Here is an 18,362-nt window from a genome sequence, read left to right as displayed (position 1 = left end):
TGGCAGGTCCAAGGTCAAGATATCAGCAGATTTGGTGACTTGCAAGGGCCTGTTTTCTGGCTTATAAACAGCACCTATTGCTGTGTCCTCACAGGGTGGAAAGGGGGGCAAGGAAGCCTTCTTGGGCCTCTTTCCTATGGTCACTAATCTCTTCATAAGGGCTCTGTCCTTATGACCTAATCACTGCCCAAGGGGCCTAAGTTCCTAAGACCACATCACATGAGGTATTAGTTTTCAACATATGAATTTAGCCAGGGAGGAATACAAACATTTAAACTATAGCACGTTCTTCATAGAGGCGTATGCCTTATTTATCACAATAAGGGTTTCTCAAGCTATCTCAGGTATTTATTCATAGATTACTACTACAGAAGAACAATCTTATTCTTATATGTATTTGTTTTCTAATTTAATTTTGAAAAATATCTTAACTGGATGATAGGAAAATACTCTGTTCCTCCTTCCATTTATTATCTACAGATCCTAGGTCAATTAGACAATCCAGATCTGGTCAAACAGCACGACAGATGCTGATGGAGAGGGGGAAACCAGCCTGGACTACACCCTCTGGAGGCATGTTTTAGGTAAGACTCAGTTCTTGGCCCTGTTCAACTAAGAAGTTTATCCCTTAACTGGATAAAACTATATGATCAATATGGATCAAATTGTTGAATAACTTCAAGCAAGGAAAGAAATGTAAGATTTCAGAATCAGAATCTAAAAAGGGCTAGTGAGATGAAATGATGACCTCTAACACTGAGACTGGATGGTGGTGGTAAATTCAAGGCTCTGAACCTGGATCCCAAGCTTCATCTACTCAAGGGCAGGGCAGGGGTCATGGGGTTTGTAAATGCTCACTCATCTGACTTTGCTCTTTTATACTTCCCCGGCTTCCTGGTACTTAGGTTTGCTAGTGACTGATTCTGACAGTGGAATGTGAGTGGAAGTGACATATGTCACTTCTAAAATAAAGAAGCTAAAGATCAGGTGTGCCTTTCCCCACATTTCCTTCCTCCATTCTACAGCAGGATGATGCCAGGAGACCAAGAAATGACAAGTTGGAGTCTATCGGAATGGGAAAAGATATTTGCAAATGACATATCGGACAAAGGGCTAGTATCCAAAATCTATAAAGAGCTCACCAAACTCCACACCCGAAAAACAAATAACCCAGTGAAGAAATGGGCAGAAAACATGAATAGACACTTCTCTAAAGAAGACATCCGGATGGCCAACAGGCACATGAAAAGATGTTCAGCGTCGCTCCTTATCAGGGAAATACAAATCAAAACCACACTCAGGTATCACCTCACGCCAGTCAGAGTGGCCAAAATGAACAAATCAGGAGACTCTAGATGCTGGAGAGGATGTGGAGAAACGGGAACCCTCTTGCACTGTTGGTGGGAATGCAAATTGGTGCAGCCGCTCTGGAAAGCAGTGTGGAGGTTCCTCAGAAAATTAAAAATAGACCTACCCTATGACCCAGCAATAGCACTGCTAGGAATTTATCCAAGGGATACAGGAGTACTGATGCATAGGGCCACTTGTACCCCAATGTTCATAGCAGCACTCTCAACAATAGCCAAATTATGGAAAGAGCCTAAATGTCCATCATGAATGGATAAAGAAATTGTGGTTTATATACACAATGGAATATTACGTGGCAATGAGAAAAAAATGAAATATGGCCTTTTGTAGCAACGTGGATGGAACTGGAGAGTGTGATGCTAAGTGAAATAAGCCATACAGAGAAAGACAGATATCATATGGTTTCACTCTTATGTGGACCCTGAGAAACTTAACAGGAACCCATGGGGGAGGGGAAGGAAAGAAAAAAAACAGGTTAGAGTGGGAGAGAGCCAAAGCATAAGAGACTGTTAAAAACGGAGAACAAACAGAGGGTTGATGGGGGGTGGGAGGGAGGAGAGGGTGGGTGATGGGTATTGAGGAGGGCACCTTTTGGGATGAGCACTGGGTGTTGTATGGAAACCAATTTGTCAATAAATTTCATATTAAAAAAATAAGTAAACGTTAAAAAAATGAATAAATAAAAATAAAACAAATCAATTAAAAAAAAAAAAGAAATGACAAGTTGGAGGAGCCACTAGATGAAAGCAGCATATTTCCTTAGTCACCTCTTTGCAGTGAACAGCTCAAGTCTCCCTGGAATAGGATGTGAGGAAGAATATACCTTGATTCTGTTAAGCTATTGAGATCTTGGGGTGGTTTACACGTGAAACACAGTTAAGGATTTTAGTTGGCAGTAACTTTATATGAATCAACTAGAAGGATGCTTCCTATTCTTAACTTCTCAGTAGCACTTGACCACCAGCCCCTCCCTCTTAATGGAGATACTGATTTCCTCTGGAAATTTCAGCACTTTCTAGGTTTTATTCCTACCTTGCTAGCTGCTCCTTTTTCTTTCTTTGCCTTTTCTTCTCAAAGGCTATTAATTATGGTGAGTTTCTCTAGGTTCAGTGTTCTGTCCTTCCCTCTTTTTATTTGATGTTCTTCCATATGGATTCAATTACTATCTATATGCAGAAGACTCACAAATTTATTTCACCATCTGAGGACACTCTTCTGAGCTCCAGACACACATAATCAAACTTTCTACTTGATATTTCTTCATGGACTGTTCAATGACTCTTCTTACAAAACTGTACTCATAATCTTTCCTCCCAAATCTGGTCCTCTTCCAGTGTTTCCTACCTCAGTGAATAGCACACCACTTCTCCAGTCACACCAGACAAAAGCTGTACATCCATGAATCCCTCACCTTTATCTAAACCTTCCCTTCCCCATTTTATACGATCCATTATCAAGTTCTACCAATTTTCCTTCTAAATACTTCTCAATTCCATTATCCTCTTGCTAGCTACACCAAGCCACCTTGCCACTATCTGTTACCCAAGTTCCTGCAATAGACTTTTCACTGACCCACGTGCATATACTCTGGTATCTTCTCAAACCACTCTTGATGGTAATCTTTTAAAAATTAAAATTTCATCTCCCTCCTGTTTAAAACTCCTCACGGTTTCCCATTTGTTGTATTAGGCTGAAGGCAGAACAGGGCCTTGAAGATCCTGAGTGACCTGGCACCTCCTACTTTCTGGCTGACCTCACTTCCTACAGCCTTCCTCTTTCTTTGCTCCATTTGTGTTGGACTTCTTTCCATACCTCATACCTTCACAAGGGTTTTTCCTACCCATTCCCACTGCATATGCTTGTCTCCGAGACAATTTTCTGTCTTCTCATCACCCTATTAGCTCTACCCTTCTTTCAGCATCCTGCTCAAGAGAAGTCTCTTTGAGCTCCCTGATTAGCTCAAAGACTCCAATTACAGGTTTTCATAAGACTGTATACCTTTTCTTAGGACTTATTACAGATGCAATACTACATTTATTTGTCAGATCATTTGTTCTTCTCTGTATCCTTCACTAGATTATAAGCTCTATGAAAGTAGTGGCCATGGTTGTTTTTGCTCATTTTTATCTCCAGCACCTAATACGGTGCCAGATATAGATTATACTCTCAGTATTTGCCAAAGGAAGAATGCAAGGAAAGAAGGTAGAAAGGAAAGATGCAAAAAAAAAGAATAAATGAAAGAAAAAAGAAAGAAGACAGTTGCTTTCTTCTCTGTAGTTGCCAATTTGCACCTGGAGAATTGGGTTAGGTTGTGAGTACCATAGTTTGAGACAAAAACAAACTAGAATATATTCAGAAGAGAGAAACCAAAAAAGTAAGGGAAGGCCAAGTTGGGAATCAGCACCAGATAGGTAATTGGAGGTGTTTGGGTTTTTTTACAATTTCTTATAATCAAGGGATTCTATTTTAAAGAAAAATACGATGTACTATTTTATGATGTGAAACAATTTACATCATTTCTCTTTTGCAAATAAAGGAATTTAAAAGAAAAACACCTTCAGGTTTATAAATAATCTTCAAAATCTATTACTGGGCAAAAATACATGCAAAAATTCTGCAATGTCTCCATGCACACATATTGATTGACACTTTTGTCCCCTTTTCCAGCTTCCTATTTCTATACTAATATAATGGAATTATCTGCTTCAATAAATCTCGTGAGTAGTCTCCTGTGAACATCTACAGTTTAATTCAGGAGGGATAGTTTATAATAATTATCAAAACCATTGTTTTATGTTAAGTAGAATTACTGCCTGATTGCTTCTGAGTTTGATTTTTTGGCTTTTAATAATATTGCATATTAATATGAAAGTTATAGTCATGTAGTCCTGAATTTTTTTTAAAAAATATATAAATACACATGCACACGGTAACAGTTAAAATTAATAACCAGGTTAGCTACCAACTTGGACACTGATAAATGTGACCAACCAAATTATAGAACCATCTGCGATGGTCATTTATTGGGAATTTCCAAGTTCCTAAAAGTTGTTGATATTTACCACAAAATATATTATATGCAAAACATATTTTGCAGTTTTTTCACTTGTATTTCTTTTTTTATAATTCAGAATTTCACAACGCCGAATATATCCTTTTCACCACTTCAAAGCCTTTGAACTGCGTACCAGAGGACCTTTTTTTATTTGTTTGTTTCACCACCAGTAAAAATAGAGGAAGAATCAAATGACTTGATTCTGGATTAAGGAAGGATCTTATCTGAATCAAAGGAAGGATATATACTCTGCAGCACTTAGCTCACAGCAGAATATCAAGCTGGATCACCTCAGTCACCAAGGGCTTTATCAGTGACTATGTTAAGGGAGCAGGAACAAGACTGCGTTCCACATGGCCAATCACATTGGCAGGAGAGCGGGGCACCCACCGTATGTGGGGAAGAGGTCTGGATTCAAGCATTGCTCACAAGAACATGGTTGAGGAACAACTCAGAAATCACATGGGACTGGCCTCCAGCTTCAGATCTCCAAATAGGTAAAGGTCAAGGATAAGGCAAGTGGAAGAACTGGATTTCAGCCACTGGCAAAATCTTATGGGATTGTTTTAGAACAGAGTCCAGATCAGCTGCACTCCTGAATGGATCAGAGTCAGAAGGAGCCAGCACCATAGAGTCAAGAGCAAAATTGCTTCAAATAAGCCTTAAGTAAATGGAAGGAATTTAGAATCTCCCCAGGTAGTGGGCAGAGAAGAATGTGAAAATAAAATGATCGCATTGAGCTATGAAAGTCATATGTGAATCAGAAAGTTAATGATTTAAAAAAAAACACTTTTGTGTCAGTTACATTCATGTATCTTATGAAAGTATTCTAAAGAAATGAACCTTGACAATAAAAAATTGTATGGCTAACAGACTCAGATCGTCTCTTCATCATTCTTGCACAAATCTGGCCATTGGCAGCATCTATGGAATGAAGAACAAGGAATGAAGATTTAAGGTTGCAAAAAAAAAAAAAATTCTGAAATCCCTTTTAAGAAATATTTTTAAAATGTACTTGGCCATCTTATCAGAATAAATACATTTATAAACATTGTTACCAGGTAGCAAGAGGTGATCCTGTCCAATGTTTGCAGAGATTTTAGGGTTGGCAAATATAGTGTAAAATTTGCAAAGATACTGGGCTAGGAGTATGTTTACATTGGATAAGTGAAAAAGCCCAGCTAATGCAGTGAGCTTCATTAATGTCGACAGTCAATTTGAAAAATATAGGCCCCAAAGTTCACTCTGCTTATCAAAACTTTTGGGTCAAAATTATTAGGAAAAAATATTTCAACTCACACCTCTCTTGGGTTTTAAGGGAAGGGGTGTTAAGTTTATGAAATATCAAATATTTGTTACTTGAAAAGATTAAAAGAAATTCCACTTAAAAATACTTGCTGGCAATATATTCTATGATTGTTTAAAAAAATCCATTAATGAGGTGTGTGTGTTGGTTAGGGGGTGTTTAACAGCCTTAGACCTTGTAAGCTTGAAGTAGTCACATATTACTTGCAGTAATTCTTGGAAGTAACACATGTAATTCAACCCTGAATCTAAACCTCTAATCATTTAGTTTTGACAACTTCTGTTTAGCGTGTTCTGCCAACAGCATATTAATTAGATGTGACCCAATGGTTCCAGGTCATTGCAGGAAAGCAAACAAAGCTTCAGAGATTACATGCTAAAACCCAACCATCTTCTTGGCTGCTTTGTGAAATGAAGGGAGTGAAAATCTAAAGTAATTCTCATAAAGACCAGCAACATGAGGACAAAGAAGAGACCAGGGACGCATGGATTACTACGATTATATGTCTCTATGAATTGTTTACGTTGCCTGCATAAACCTATTCAGAGTGGTCTCCACACACTCCCCACACAATCTGCTGAGTTTCTAAGGAAAACATAGAGGACGAAACAAACCACTTTGATTCTGCAAAACAGTTGGTATAGAAAGAACACTTACTGTGGTGGTCATTGAGTAATGTATAAAATTGTCAAATCAACATGTTATACACCTGAAATTAATATGATGTTGTATGTTAATGATATTTCAATTTTAGAAAATCCAACCATTTATCTGGGCATATCTAAGTGTTCTAAATATGAAACAGTATTAGTTTTCTAGGCTGTCATAACAAAGCACCACAGATTGGGTTGCTCAACCAACAGCAATTTAATATTTTTTTTAAGTTCACTGCTAAGTAATGGAAGTGAGTGTGGAAAACATGTGTGCACCACAACAAGGAATGTAACTTAGTCACTTAGAGGAAAATTATTATATCGTCTGTCCCAGTCATATTGGTATTTCATTGGTATTTCATTGGTATTTCAAAGTAGTTATTCCCCCAAAAGATTAATATCAAAATGATACTTCTCATCTTTATTATTATTATTATGGCAATAAGGGTCACTGGTGAAAATCAGTATTGATCAACAACATTGATTTCAATTAAACTTCTTGCAGCAAAAATCTTGGCAGTAGAAAAAAAGGGAAGTGATAGCAACAGGATTTCTATGATTGTAACGTTAATGATTAAAAATAAAAACACTAATGGAAAATAAATATCTATAGTATATTTTGGTTTTTTGTTCCTAGATCGTTACAGTAAGAGGTATCCTGACCTTTTAAGCAATTTTCCTGTCAGAAACACTAATTTCTTTCTATATTCAGTGCTGGGCAGGGATATAGATGCTTTTGCTTTTCCCAGCATGTGGTATTGACTTTGGAGCAAAACTTAAATGGAACCCAGATGTTTCTGCCCTTAGCCCCAACTCTTGCCTCCAGGCCTGCGGTCTCCGGGTTTCCTTAGGCCAACCCTGATTCATAACTCAGCACCTTTTGGAATTCCTGGAAAAGAATCTACCCACTCAAAAGTATTATTGAGATATATAGACTTTATTGAAACCTCTGAGGGAATGGTTTGCTTTTCAAACTCCGTAACAAGCAACTTAAAAATTAATACAAAATCTTCTTCTAAGCTCTTAGACACCCTCCCCCGCTTCTACCCATCCTGGCTGAATTTTCTGCCCTCCTTCTGGAAACTCTGACAATTTCAGATTACTCCCCCATCTCCTGTGCAGTGCCATTCAACTCTCCCCACATCTTCCATGCCAAACATGGTACACTTAAACGCAGCATGGCATTTAGGCAAAGGGCCCTCCAGGTAACAAGACACACTTGCTTTATAAGGCAATTTATTGACCCATTAGGATCTCATCTTTCATACTAAGAAGTTCATCCAAGTGGTTTTTTCCCCCTATAAATATAAAATGTTCTCCCTAAGAAAAATTCTGTAGAATAAAAATTTCTCCATTTTTCTTAATAAAAGTCACTTTCCCTGATTCAGAAATTCCAATAGCCTATAACTACACCGTAAGAAATAACAAGGAATGTGACAATCCACAAACATATCTATCAACTCCCTATAGATCTGTCTCCTAGAATAAATTCTAAAAAATTCTAATTTCAAAGTATAAATTTCCACATATGTTTTGGTCTATCTAGAAGATCTGGTGTTAAACAGATATCCTTGTTTTGAAAATGACCTTTGATCACCCAACATTATTTCCCCATTGTACTCCCCAAAATTACATATATTTTTTAGAAGAAAAGCCTCAGAAAATTGCATATCTCATAAGTTCATATCAATAGGATCCAAAATTTTTAAAGAAGCAGATTCATCTAGTAAAATAACTTACTCAAAGATCTTCTTTTCTTGTAATAAACCATAGCAAAGAGAATTTGGACTTGCAAATGTGTGTGTTATGGCATAACTAAGATATAATTAACAAAATGAAATAAGCATTAGAATATGAATCTAAGATGGGCCTTGGTGGAGTGATGAGGAGTGGGGGTGAGGGTAGCATGGAGTGGGTGGAAATTACACCTGTTTGATTTTCCACTTGTGTGCTGTGACACCATGTGAACTTAGTGTCAGAGCTTCAGGTCTGACTCTGGCTCCCTCTATAACATTAGTGAATTATGTCATCTTTTGAGTTCCAATTTTCTCATCTGTCAAAGAGGGCTAACAAATCCTACCTCATAGCATTATTGTGAACATTAATTATATGAGTATTTTACACATGGGAAGACATTAAGGCAATGCAATTGGAATTTCATAGATGCAGAAAATGAGCCTCTTCTTCCTATGCTCAACTCGGGGTGCCTCTTTGTGAGCCCCCCAGATCATCTGTGCTTAACACTCAACAAGCTTCCAAGGAGATTGTTTTGATCCAATATTATGTCTAAAATTTGCTAGGTTAGCTCTGGGGCCACATTCTGACTTTCACGGGCCCAGGCACTTTTGCCCTTGTGGGCTCCTTCCTCCATAAAAGCATATTCAAAATTATGTTCTCTGAATGTGTTAGCATAAAGAGGAACACAACCTGGGCTTCATCTATTTTTATATACTTATTATTATAATACTCATTTTTCTTCTGATTTTTTTAAAGGAGTGAAAACATTTTTGTGGGCCTCTAAAAGTATCTTGGGCCCTGGGCACTCTACCTACTGAGCCTACTGGATAAGTCAGCCCCAGTTAGCTTCTTGCTCCTCTTGGAGGCTCCAACTTTTCATTTGTGGTACTTTTTCTCAAGTTTTTAAGGAAAAGTCTCAATCCCCTCTCTTCTCTTACTCTTTGTTGTACACAGTAATTTTCTCTAATCTCTCTTCATAGACTCAAGCCTCTTATCCTTTTATCATCTGGTTGATTTCCTTGGGTGCCTTTGAATTCTAGCCAAGGTATTGATGTTTCTCTTTGGTTAAGTGTAAAACTGTATATGATATCCTATGCCACCTGATGTAGGCCATATTGAACAAAATGATTTATTTCCTCTTCAGACATGTGAAACTCTACTTTTTGAACTTTTCTAAGTGCATTTGGGCTTTTTAATTTTTATTTGTTTTTAGTAGCTGTCAAGGCATATTTAATTTCTTCTGAACTCTTACCCTCAGATTTTACTGCTTCCCAAATGTCATTGTTTCATTTGTTCCTTTTTATACTTCATACACAGAATATTCTCAAATCAAAACTAATAATAAATCAAACACTTAGCCATGGAGATTCGGCATACCATCACCTGTCTCCAAAGTGTAGCCATTAAAAGAAAGGGGCAACCCCAGCGATCCAGATTTTAAGAGTGTTTACAACAGAATGGCACATGAAATATGACACAATTCACCTTTCTTTGCTACATGGTGATCACTTAAAACATTCACTTTACACTTATCTAAAAGTCATTTATACTAGTTTTTGCTTTACATTAACTTAAGTAGTTTAATTTTTTATTTTATTTCTGGTTTCAAAATTCTAGATGCTTAAAAAAATGGTTTCTCTGTTTTCCTTGCAGTTTTACTAATGAGTATTGAATTAACACAATTCATTTTTAATTATACTGTGCTGTATTCTAAGAAAAGAGTTAAGGTCTATAAAGATGCTTGCAATATGGTATCACAAAATAAATTTGAAATAAATTAAGAAACAATCAAAGAAAATAAAAGTAAGGAAATATGTTAGAAAAAGAAATAAGGAAAATAGAAAAGGAAATAAGTCAGAAGTGTATGATAATATATGCTTTGAGTGCACACACTCTTGCTGGAAACTGGCCACAGATTTGACTTGAAGCACAGCTCTTGAATGCTAGGGTAAGGCAAACAATGTATGCCTCATTTCTTCCACCCAAAAACTGATAAAAAATATTTACTAGATACTTACTTGGGATGAATAAAAATAGTATCAAATAATTTTTATTTGATCACATGGCTATGAATCCTTTAAAGGGAAGACAAAATGTTATATCATAAAGTTTACCTCTGTTCCATCCCCCTTAAGCTTCCCATCTGCCACTTCTGATTTCTCAGTAACACAAGGAAAATTGTCAATTATCTACAGCCAGAAATTCTCATCTGCTTTTTAAAAATCATCAGGGCTGTCAAGCTGTGCACTGCCAAACTAAGGGATGCTCTTCACAGGCTATATGTTAGAAATTAGAAAACAAAAATATAAAGAATATACAAAAGAGTATAAGATGCATCTTAATTACACAGACAATATCTGTTAACACTTTGTTCATCTTTTATTTTTTTAAGGACAGCTTCCTACAAGGGGAATTCTTGCATCAAAAGATACACTTGTTTATGGGGCACCTGGGTAGCTCAGTCAGTTAAGCATCTGACTCTTGATTTTGGCTCAGGTCATGATCACATGATGGTAAGACCCAGCCCCACGTCAGGCTCTGTGCTGAGTGTGGAGCCTGCTTGGGCTTCTCTCCCTCTCACTCTCTCTCTGCCCCTTCCCTGCTCCCCTGATCATGCGTGTTTTCTCTCTCCTTCTCTGTCTCTCTCTCTCTCTCAAAATAAATAAATAAACATTTTTAAAAAAGATGTGCTTGTTTTTAAAACAAAATTTGTCAAATTAGCCCTCAATCTGTAGTATATGAGGATGGTCATTTCAGTATATCCTTGCTAAATTTGTGGTTCAAGTGTTTCCTTTATAACATGAAGATAATATTATCTAACAATAACCCTATTAGCTCATAGGGTTACTGTAAATAATAAATGAGTTAGCAATACATAAAATACTTAGAACAATATTATGCACATTTTTTCCATTATTCACAAATTTCATAGGTAAAGTTGGTTTCTCATTTTTTTCATAGTTATTAGGGATATATGGAATACATTTTCATATATTTATTGGATATTTTTTCTTTCATTAATTGTCTATTCAGATCTTTAGCACCACTTTCTAATGGTTGCTTGATTATTTTATGCTTTCTTTGTATATTGAGGATATTAATTGTGTACCTGACATAAATGTTTCAAATATTTCTCTCAGTTCCTGGTTTTTTACCTTTAGTTTTATGTTTCTTTACAAATATGTTCTTTACAAATTTTCCTCTTTTTATATAGAATTTAGGACCTATCTTAATCCAGTAATCTTAATCTTAAAATCTTAATCTTAATCATTAAGATGACCTCATCTTAATTTGACTGTATCTGCCAAGACTTTATTTCCAAATACAGTCACATTCACAGGTTTCTGTCAACATGAATTTTGGCAGAACAGTATTCAACCCATTACATGAAGTAATTTTGTAGCCCAAGATCACAAAAATATTCACCTATATTTTGTATGTATGTATGTATTTTTACATTATTCTTTAATCTATCTGAATTTCCATTGTTTTCTGATGTAACTAATGTTAATCATTTAGGCTGGGTACATTATCTTGAAACTTTTTTCAAGTGGTAATGGAAAGGTAAAGTACCAAATGTACCATTTAAATAAAAACTTAGAAGTTTCACACCCCCCCCCCACACACACACAGTGAGAGAGACAGAGACAGAGACAGAGACAGAGAAATAAGAAAAAATTAAGAGGACAATTTGATGACCCAGAACAAGCCAAAGAAATACCAGGCTTACCCATTGCAAAATAAATGTTGATCACTCTTGGAAATCTTAGTATTCATCCTAAATCTTAGATTTACATAGTTTTATGAGGATGAACTCACACCATGATTTATCAGGGGGTGCTCAGCTGAACAGAAGACATTTGTAGTACAAGATGCCCTTCAGTATTTTTTGTCTTCTATGACATCACATGTTTGCTTTCATGTCACACTTTCCCTCAGATCTGGCTTTCAGATGCATGAATGCTCCACCTAGTGCACTGGCTTCATTCATTTCCATGTTGTCCCTCCTCATCCTGGAGCGGATGTCCTGGCGGAACTCTGCTTGTTCCCCATATACTTTCCTGTAAGTCACATTGGATTCTTCAGTGATCTTCAATTATACCAGCGTTTAATGGGATCCTCCTTGGATTGTCTTGCTGTCTGTGTTATGTTACACTTTGCAATGCCTTGTGCTTGGGTTCTCCCTAACAATCAAGAATATATATATTTTAGTCTCTGAGACTAAAATCCTCTCTATCCTGCCTGAAATGTCTGTGAACTAAAATCCTCTCTATCCTGCCTGAAATGTCTGTGAGTACACTGGTATGCTAATTTATCACACACCGGTTATTTTTTTCTGGAAAACTGTATACTTCTGAAGATTTTAGGTGGTTGTATATCCTATTAAAAAGATTGTATTCAAGGGGTGCCTGGGTGGCTCAGTCGGTTAACCGTCCGACCTAGGCTCAGGTCATGATCATGGGTTGGAGCCCCCCATCAGGCTCTGTGATGACAGTTCAGACACTGGAACCTGCTTTGGATTCTGTGTCTCCCTCTCTCTCTGCCCCTCCCCTGATCACACTTTGTCTCTCTCTCTCTCTCTCTCAAAAAATACATAAACATTTAAAAAAAAAGAGATTGTATTGAAGAAATTGCGTCCACTGCAGTAATTTCTGGGTTGTATAGCTTCCAATTAACATAAGATTTAAGCTGTTCTTCAAATTGATGCATACATTGAATATTAATCTACCTAACAGCAAAATTGGAAGAAATTATTTTTCAGTCAGTTACTAAATACACCCTAGTGAAAATACTCCTTTTGGATCTAGACTTCTGGGTTCTAGGAAGAAATAGAAGCTAAATCAATAGGCTAATATTAAGTTACATAAATATTAAAACAATACAATAAAAACCATTTTTGGCAGAATGAATCACCTTATCAATAACTTTTATCTTATAAAGCTTAGTTTAGAAAGTAAATGGCTAAGTACTATTAGGACACATGGACATTAGAACTCTTTGGGTGTTCATTATTTCATATGTGAATATATCTAAACATTGTTATAGTTAGACACAAAATTTGCAGATGTATGCCAGGCCCCATTCTCAACTGCTTCTGCAAGACCACCAGCAAAATTGTTTCTACATATAGATATTACCATAAGCTCTCTGGGCTCCCCTGGGTTCTCTACATCATTGTCATCATCAATACCCAGTCATTGGAGATCAACTAGGTGCTTTCCTTGGAAACAAGCTTTTACTCTACCACAGTTATGGATGCTGACAGAGGACTTTGGTTCTGGGAGAGACAATCTATCCTAAATAGAATATTTCGTCTAGAGATTTTAACAAATTTCTAAAGGTTTTGTTCTGTAACCAGATTGCTGTGAAGGCCTGGTTATCATTATGACCCATCCATTCTATTTATCCAACAAATAATTATTTAATGTCTACAATGTGCCAGGCCCTGTTCCAAGTATTAATGCACTAAACAGAAAATAATTCCCAGCTCCTATAGAATGTACTATATGGTAGATCCTCTTTAACCAAAACTGCAAGTTCCATAATCTCTTAAGACAAATGTTCCAAAAAGGATGTTGGAACACCAGAAATAAACAGACTTTTTATTGAGATCTGATAAGAATAACATTTTTTGATACAAGAATAGATAGAAGATCTTAATCGTGTAGGTATGAGTTGTGAGAAGGAAGAGGGCCCATATCAGTATTTTAATAACAGTGGAAAAAACTATATGAGGTCAGGTGTTACTGTCATCGGGCTGAAATGGCTGTATAGAATATATGTTGGGTCAAAGAAGGGTGTTGGCCAGTTGGGCCCCCTCTATAGTCATTGGAGGCGTATGTTCATTAATGGGGCGGGGGAGGTTCCAAGCAGCAATGCAAGACACAAATTAGCTGGTTGGGGTTACACATTTTTGGAATTCTAGGTTATGGGTAAGAACAGCACCAACCCAAATGCTGTGCTCGTTTGGTCCTTCATTGAATCTTTTTGTCCAACAGTGGAATGCTCAATGACAGGAGAAAGCCTCTTCATAAACAATAATGATTTGTGCCTGATGTCAGCTGCGAAGCCATCTAGAAACAATCCCTTACCATCGCCCTGCTCAACTGAACAGCTGCCATTTCCCTGGCCTAGCTTGTACCCTTGTAGATCTGGGCAACACAAACAATGGTCCTGCACCTGCTGCCAGGCCTGCCAGAATGACGGTGGTGCCATCGTTCAAGCCAGGAGGAACATGACCATAAAACACAGACACGCGCCCTTGCTAGCTCAGCTGTTCTCCTCCCTGGTGCTCTCTCCTGCCAGACCAACAACAGGTCCAGTTTGCCTCACAACTGTGGCATGGACACAGAGGCATCACGGGAAGCAGACCTTCTGGAGAGACAAAAAATAAATCTGGTCAAGTCCAATTTAGCTTCATTAACTTCCCATGGGAGAAAAAATGTAACTTGAGTGTTAGGGTCACATGTGAGACTCCCTATTCCAAATGCCGGTTCTCTTTGTTTTCTTCTTATACTTTCATCTGTCGTTTCCCGTTGTCAGCAGGATTGGGCTGAGATATAGTCTTATTTACTGGACCCAGGGAAGGGAGATAGGGCTTTCACGATTGCTATCTCCTCCTTGACTCTCTCTTCCCTGGTGATTTTCTTGACATCCAGGCTGCAATCACCACTCCTCCTGTGATGACTCCACCAAACTATAACTTCAGTTTAGATCCTGGACATTTGGTGCTGGAAGCAACCATTGAAATTATCCTAACTCCCAAATTTTATAGATGAGAAAACTGGGGGGCACTTGGGGGGCTCAGTCAGTGAAGCAGCTGACTTTTGATATCGGCTCAGGTCATGATCTCACAGTCCTGAGACTGAGCCCCGTGTCAGGGGCTCTGTGCTGGGCGTGGAGCCTGCTTAAGATTCTCTCTCTCTCTCTCTCTCTCTCTCTCTCTCTCTCTGTCCCTCCCCTGCTCATGCTTGCATGCTCTTTTTCTCACAAAAATAAATAAATAAACACTTAAAAAATTTTTAAACATGAGAAAACTGAAGCTCTGACATGTTAAGTGACCTTCCAAGCTTACACAAAGAAGGGGCTAGTAAAAACAAGATTACCTCCTGGACCCCTGACTCCCAATTTAGTGCTCTCTCCATCCTACCCTGTTGTCTGTGGTGTCTCTCACAACTCACCCCCTCCCCTTATTTTGATTTCTGTTGCCACTTCTGTGTTCCAAGTGGTCATTAATTTTTACATGCCTCTGTAATAGTTTTCTGGCTGATATCCTACCTGCATTCTCAAATCCGTTCTAAGATAAACAGTGCAGATTACATCTTTAGAATCTTTAAAAGAGCTGGGTTTTTTTGTGATTATTCTAACTCAAAAACCTTTAATGGTTTCTTATTGCCTCAAATTAGGTCTAAAGTGGATTCAACCCACTGTATCTGCCTACCTCCAGTTCCCTGTTCTTGCAATGATGCTCATGCTTTTCTATTTACTGCTCCTTCTAGTTGGAAAGACCACCCCACATCTCTGCCTGTCAGTATCTCCCCAGCCTTCAAAACTCAAATCAACTGTCACCAACTCCATCTATTATTCCTCACATTGACTGTGCTTTCCCATGACACTTAATTTTCTCTCTCACATGGCATCCAATTCCACAGTGTAGTTACTGGTGTATGTATTTTATCCCTTCAGGTAGACTTCAGATGTTTCCATGCCTGAGATTCTCTCCTATACAGTTATATACTTGCCTCCCCCGACCCCCAACAGAATTTAATACACTTAAATATGGTGGATGCTCAGTTGAATGTCATACTATTTGAGCAAAATCTGACAACAATATAGTTTCTTAGCTTAGAAAGTTCATTTTGACTTTGTAATCTGCATTCATAGCTGCACTGTATCTTGGAATTAGGAACCAAAGCTTAAGAAAGAGGGATTTTTTTTTCCTTTGTGTCTTATTTTAAAAAACTTTCAGCAAGCAGTATCTTTTTAAAAAATGTTTCATTGGGGTGATTGGCTGGCTCACTCGGTTGAGTGTCCGACTCCACCTCAAGTCATGATCTCACAGTTCATGAGTTCGGGCCCCACGTCGGGCTTGCTGCTGTCAGTGCAAAGCCTGCTTTGGATCTTCTGTCTCCCCCTCTCTCTGCCCCTCCCCTGATTGCATTATCTCTCTCAAAAATAAATAAATATTAAAAGATAAAAAATAAATAAGTAAAAATGTTTTAATTGCAGTAAAATACACAATAAAACAAAATAACATAAATGTACTATCTTGACCATTTTTAAGCGTAGTATTAAATACATTTGTATTGTTGTGTTACCGTCATCACCATTAATCTCCAGAACCTTCATTTTGCAAAACTGAAACTCTACCCGTTAAACAGTAACTCTCCAGTCCCCTCTTCCTTCAGGCCCTGAAAACAACCATCCCACTTGCTGTCTCGGTGAATTTGTCTACTCTAGGTACTTCATGTAAATGAAATCATACATTATTTGTCTTTTTGTGATTGGCTAATTTCACTTAGCATAACGTTTTGTGTCAGAATTCCTTCCTTTTTAAGGCTGAATAATATTGATTTTTTAATTTTATATTTTTAAGTAGGCTCCATGCCCAGTGTGGAGCCCAATGTAGGGATTGAACTCATGACCCTGAGGATCAAGACCTGAGCTGAGACCAAGAGTCAGACGTTTAACCAACTGAACCACCCAGGGTCCCCGAGGCTGAATAATATTCTATTGTGGGTTTACGTCACATATTATTTATCCATCCATCCATGGATGGACACTTGGATTGCTTCTATCTCTGGGCCATTATGAGTAGTGCTGCTATGAACATAGGTTTACAAATATCTCTTTATGACCCTGCTTGCAATTCTTTTGAATATATACCTGGAAGTGGAAATTTTAGGTCATATGCCGTTTTTTATTCTATTTTTAATTTTTTGAGTGACTGCCATACTATTTTCCACAGCACTTGCACCATTTTACATCTGAAAGTGAGATTCCTTTTTTTTTTTAATCTTCCAAAAATCTAAGATGTAATAGAACACCTGAAGTAAAAGATAATAGAAACTGCAGCTCTACGATCCAAGCTGCTTCAGTCAGATGAATCACAGCTGGGTGTTCGGAAGCCAATCCCATGTGAAGAATATGACACAGAACCCTGGAGTTCCTGAGCCTGACTGCGCATCAGTATCCTCCCACCAGATATGCTGAGCTAGAACCTCTGGGAACCTGCAAACACATAGAACTCCTCCAGTGGTCATATGGCCTGGGTGTATGTGGAGAGTTTTCTCATGGACTATGAATATGCCCACAAACTTGTTTTGCTGATGGTATTGGGGCTGGCAGAGAGGAATAATGAGTTAGTATTTATTTTAAAATATCTACTTGTTTAAACAGATTCATAGTCATAGTCACACCTGGGAACAGGACCCCTTCATGTGCTTAACTCCAGAGTGGTGGGGCAGATGGACTCTGGGGCCACATCCTGCAGGGAAGAATTGAATGGAATAATAGATGGGTGTCCAAGAAATCAGTGACTGTGGAGTTGATTGGCTCTCCGTGTGGTGGACAGAGGTTGGTAGAAGAAGGAAGGCAACAGAGAATCCAAGAGTGGGCAGAACTTGGAAACCAGGTAGTTGGGAAACAAGTTGGATCAGGGGAATTCATCAGTAGGGAGCAGGGGTAAGATAAAATAGAGGGTAAGGAAGAAAAAACCTAATTCTAGAGGGAATGAAGTTTTTGGAAGTTCACAAATTAAGAAATCAGGCATAAAATAATAACAAGTCTAACATTAAAGGTGACATCCTTCTTTCCATAACTTTTTCATTTGGTCGCCCTTTCATCTATGCAGCGACAATCGATGCAGACCTTCTTGGTGCTTGGCATTATTACTCTGGGCCCAGAGTGCTCTCCCGGAATCCTCCGATTCTTGTTACTCAAGGTAAGGAATGGTCCAGCGGCCTCACCATAGAATATTGTTCCTAACACCCTATAAACTAGTTGATTCACTTGCTTTAAGTAGTGTGTTTTCCAAACAGTCCTAGTCTGTAAATAAAAAATGGGCGCTCTTTCAGCAGACATTTCAATAGTACCATTAAAAAAGGGCATTTGGGGCACCTGTTGAGGCTCAGTCAGCGAAGCGGCCGACTTCAGCTCAGGTCATGATCTCATGGTATGTGAGTTCGAGCCCTGTGTCGGGCTCTGTGCTGACAGCTCAGAGCCTGGAGCCTGTTTCGGATTC

General features: G+C 38.0%; 3 long non-coding RNA genes across 3 annotated transcripts in view; 2 read left to right on the top strand and 1 right to left on the bottom strand.

Annotated features, from left to right (window-relative positions):
• The first annotated feature begins 479 nt into the window (after positions 1–479).
• LOC109499797 lies at positions 480–5,112 on the top strand. The gene is made up of 3 exons (XR_002157305.3): positions 480–584; positions 4,036–4,085; positions 4,500–5,112. It is a non-coding gene; the product is annotated as an uncharacterized LOC109499797 (long non-coding RNA).
• Positions 5,113–5,229: 117 nt separating this feature from the next.
• Positions 5,230–18,362, bottom strand: part of LOC123385488 — a 21,100-nt gene continuing 7,967 nt past the window's right edge. Inside the window, exons 4-5 of the long non-coding RNA XR_006598109.1 lie at positions 11,850–12,303; positions 5,230–5,347 (exon numbers count right to left, since the gene is read on the bottom strand). This is a non-coding gene — a long non-coding RNA (uncharacterized LOC123385488). The remainder of the gene's footprint in view (positions 5,348–11,849; positions 12,304–18,362) is intronic.
• Positions 17,971–18,362, top strand: part of LOC123385489 — a 21,011-nt gene continuing 20,619 nt past the window's right edge. Inside the window, exon 1 of the long non-coding RNA XR_006598111.1 lies at positions 17,971–18,062. This is a non-coding gene — a long non-coding RNA (uncharacterized LOC123385489). The remainder of the gene's footprint in view (positions 18,063–18,362) is intronic.

Source organism: Felis catus, chromosome B2 (assembly GCF_018350175.1).
Source record: "Felis catus isolate Fca126 chromosome B2, F.catus_Fca126_mat1.0, whole genome shotgun sequence".
NCBI lineage: Eukaryota > Metazoa > Chordata > Mammalia > Carnivora > Felidae > Felis > Felis catus.
The sequence above is the reverse complement of the archived record's forward strand: the minus strand, read 5'-3'. Positions and strand labels throughout refer to the sequence as shown.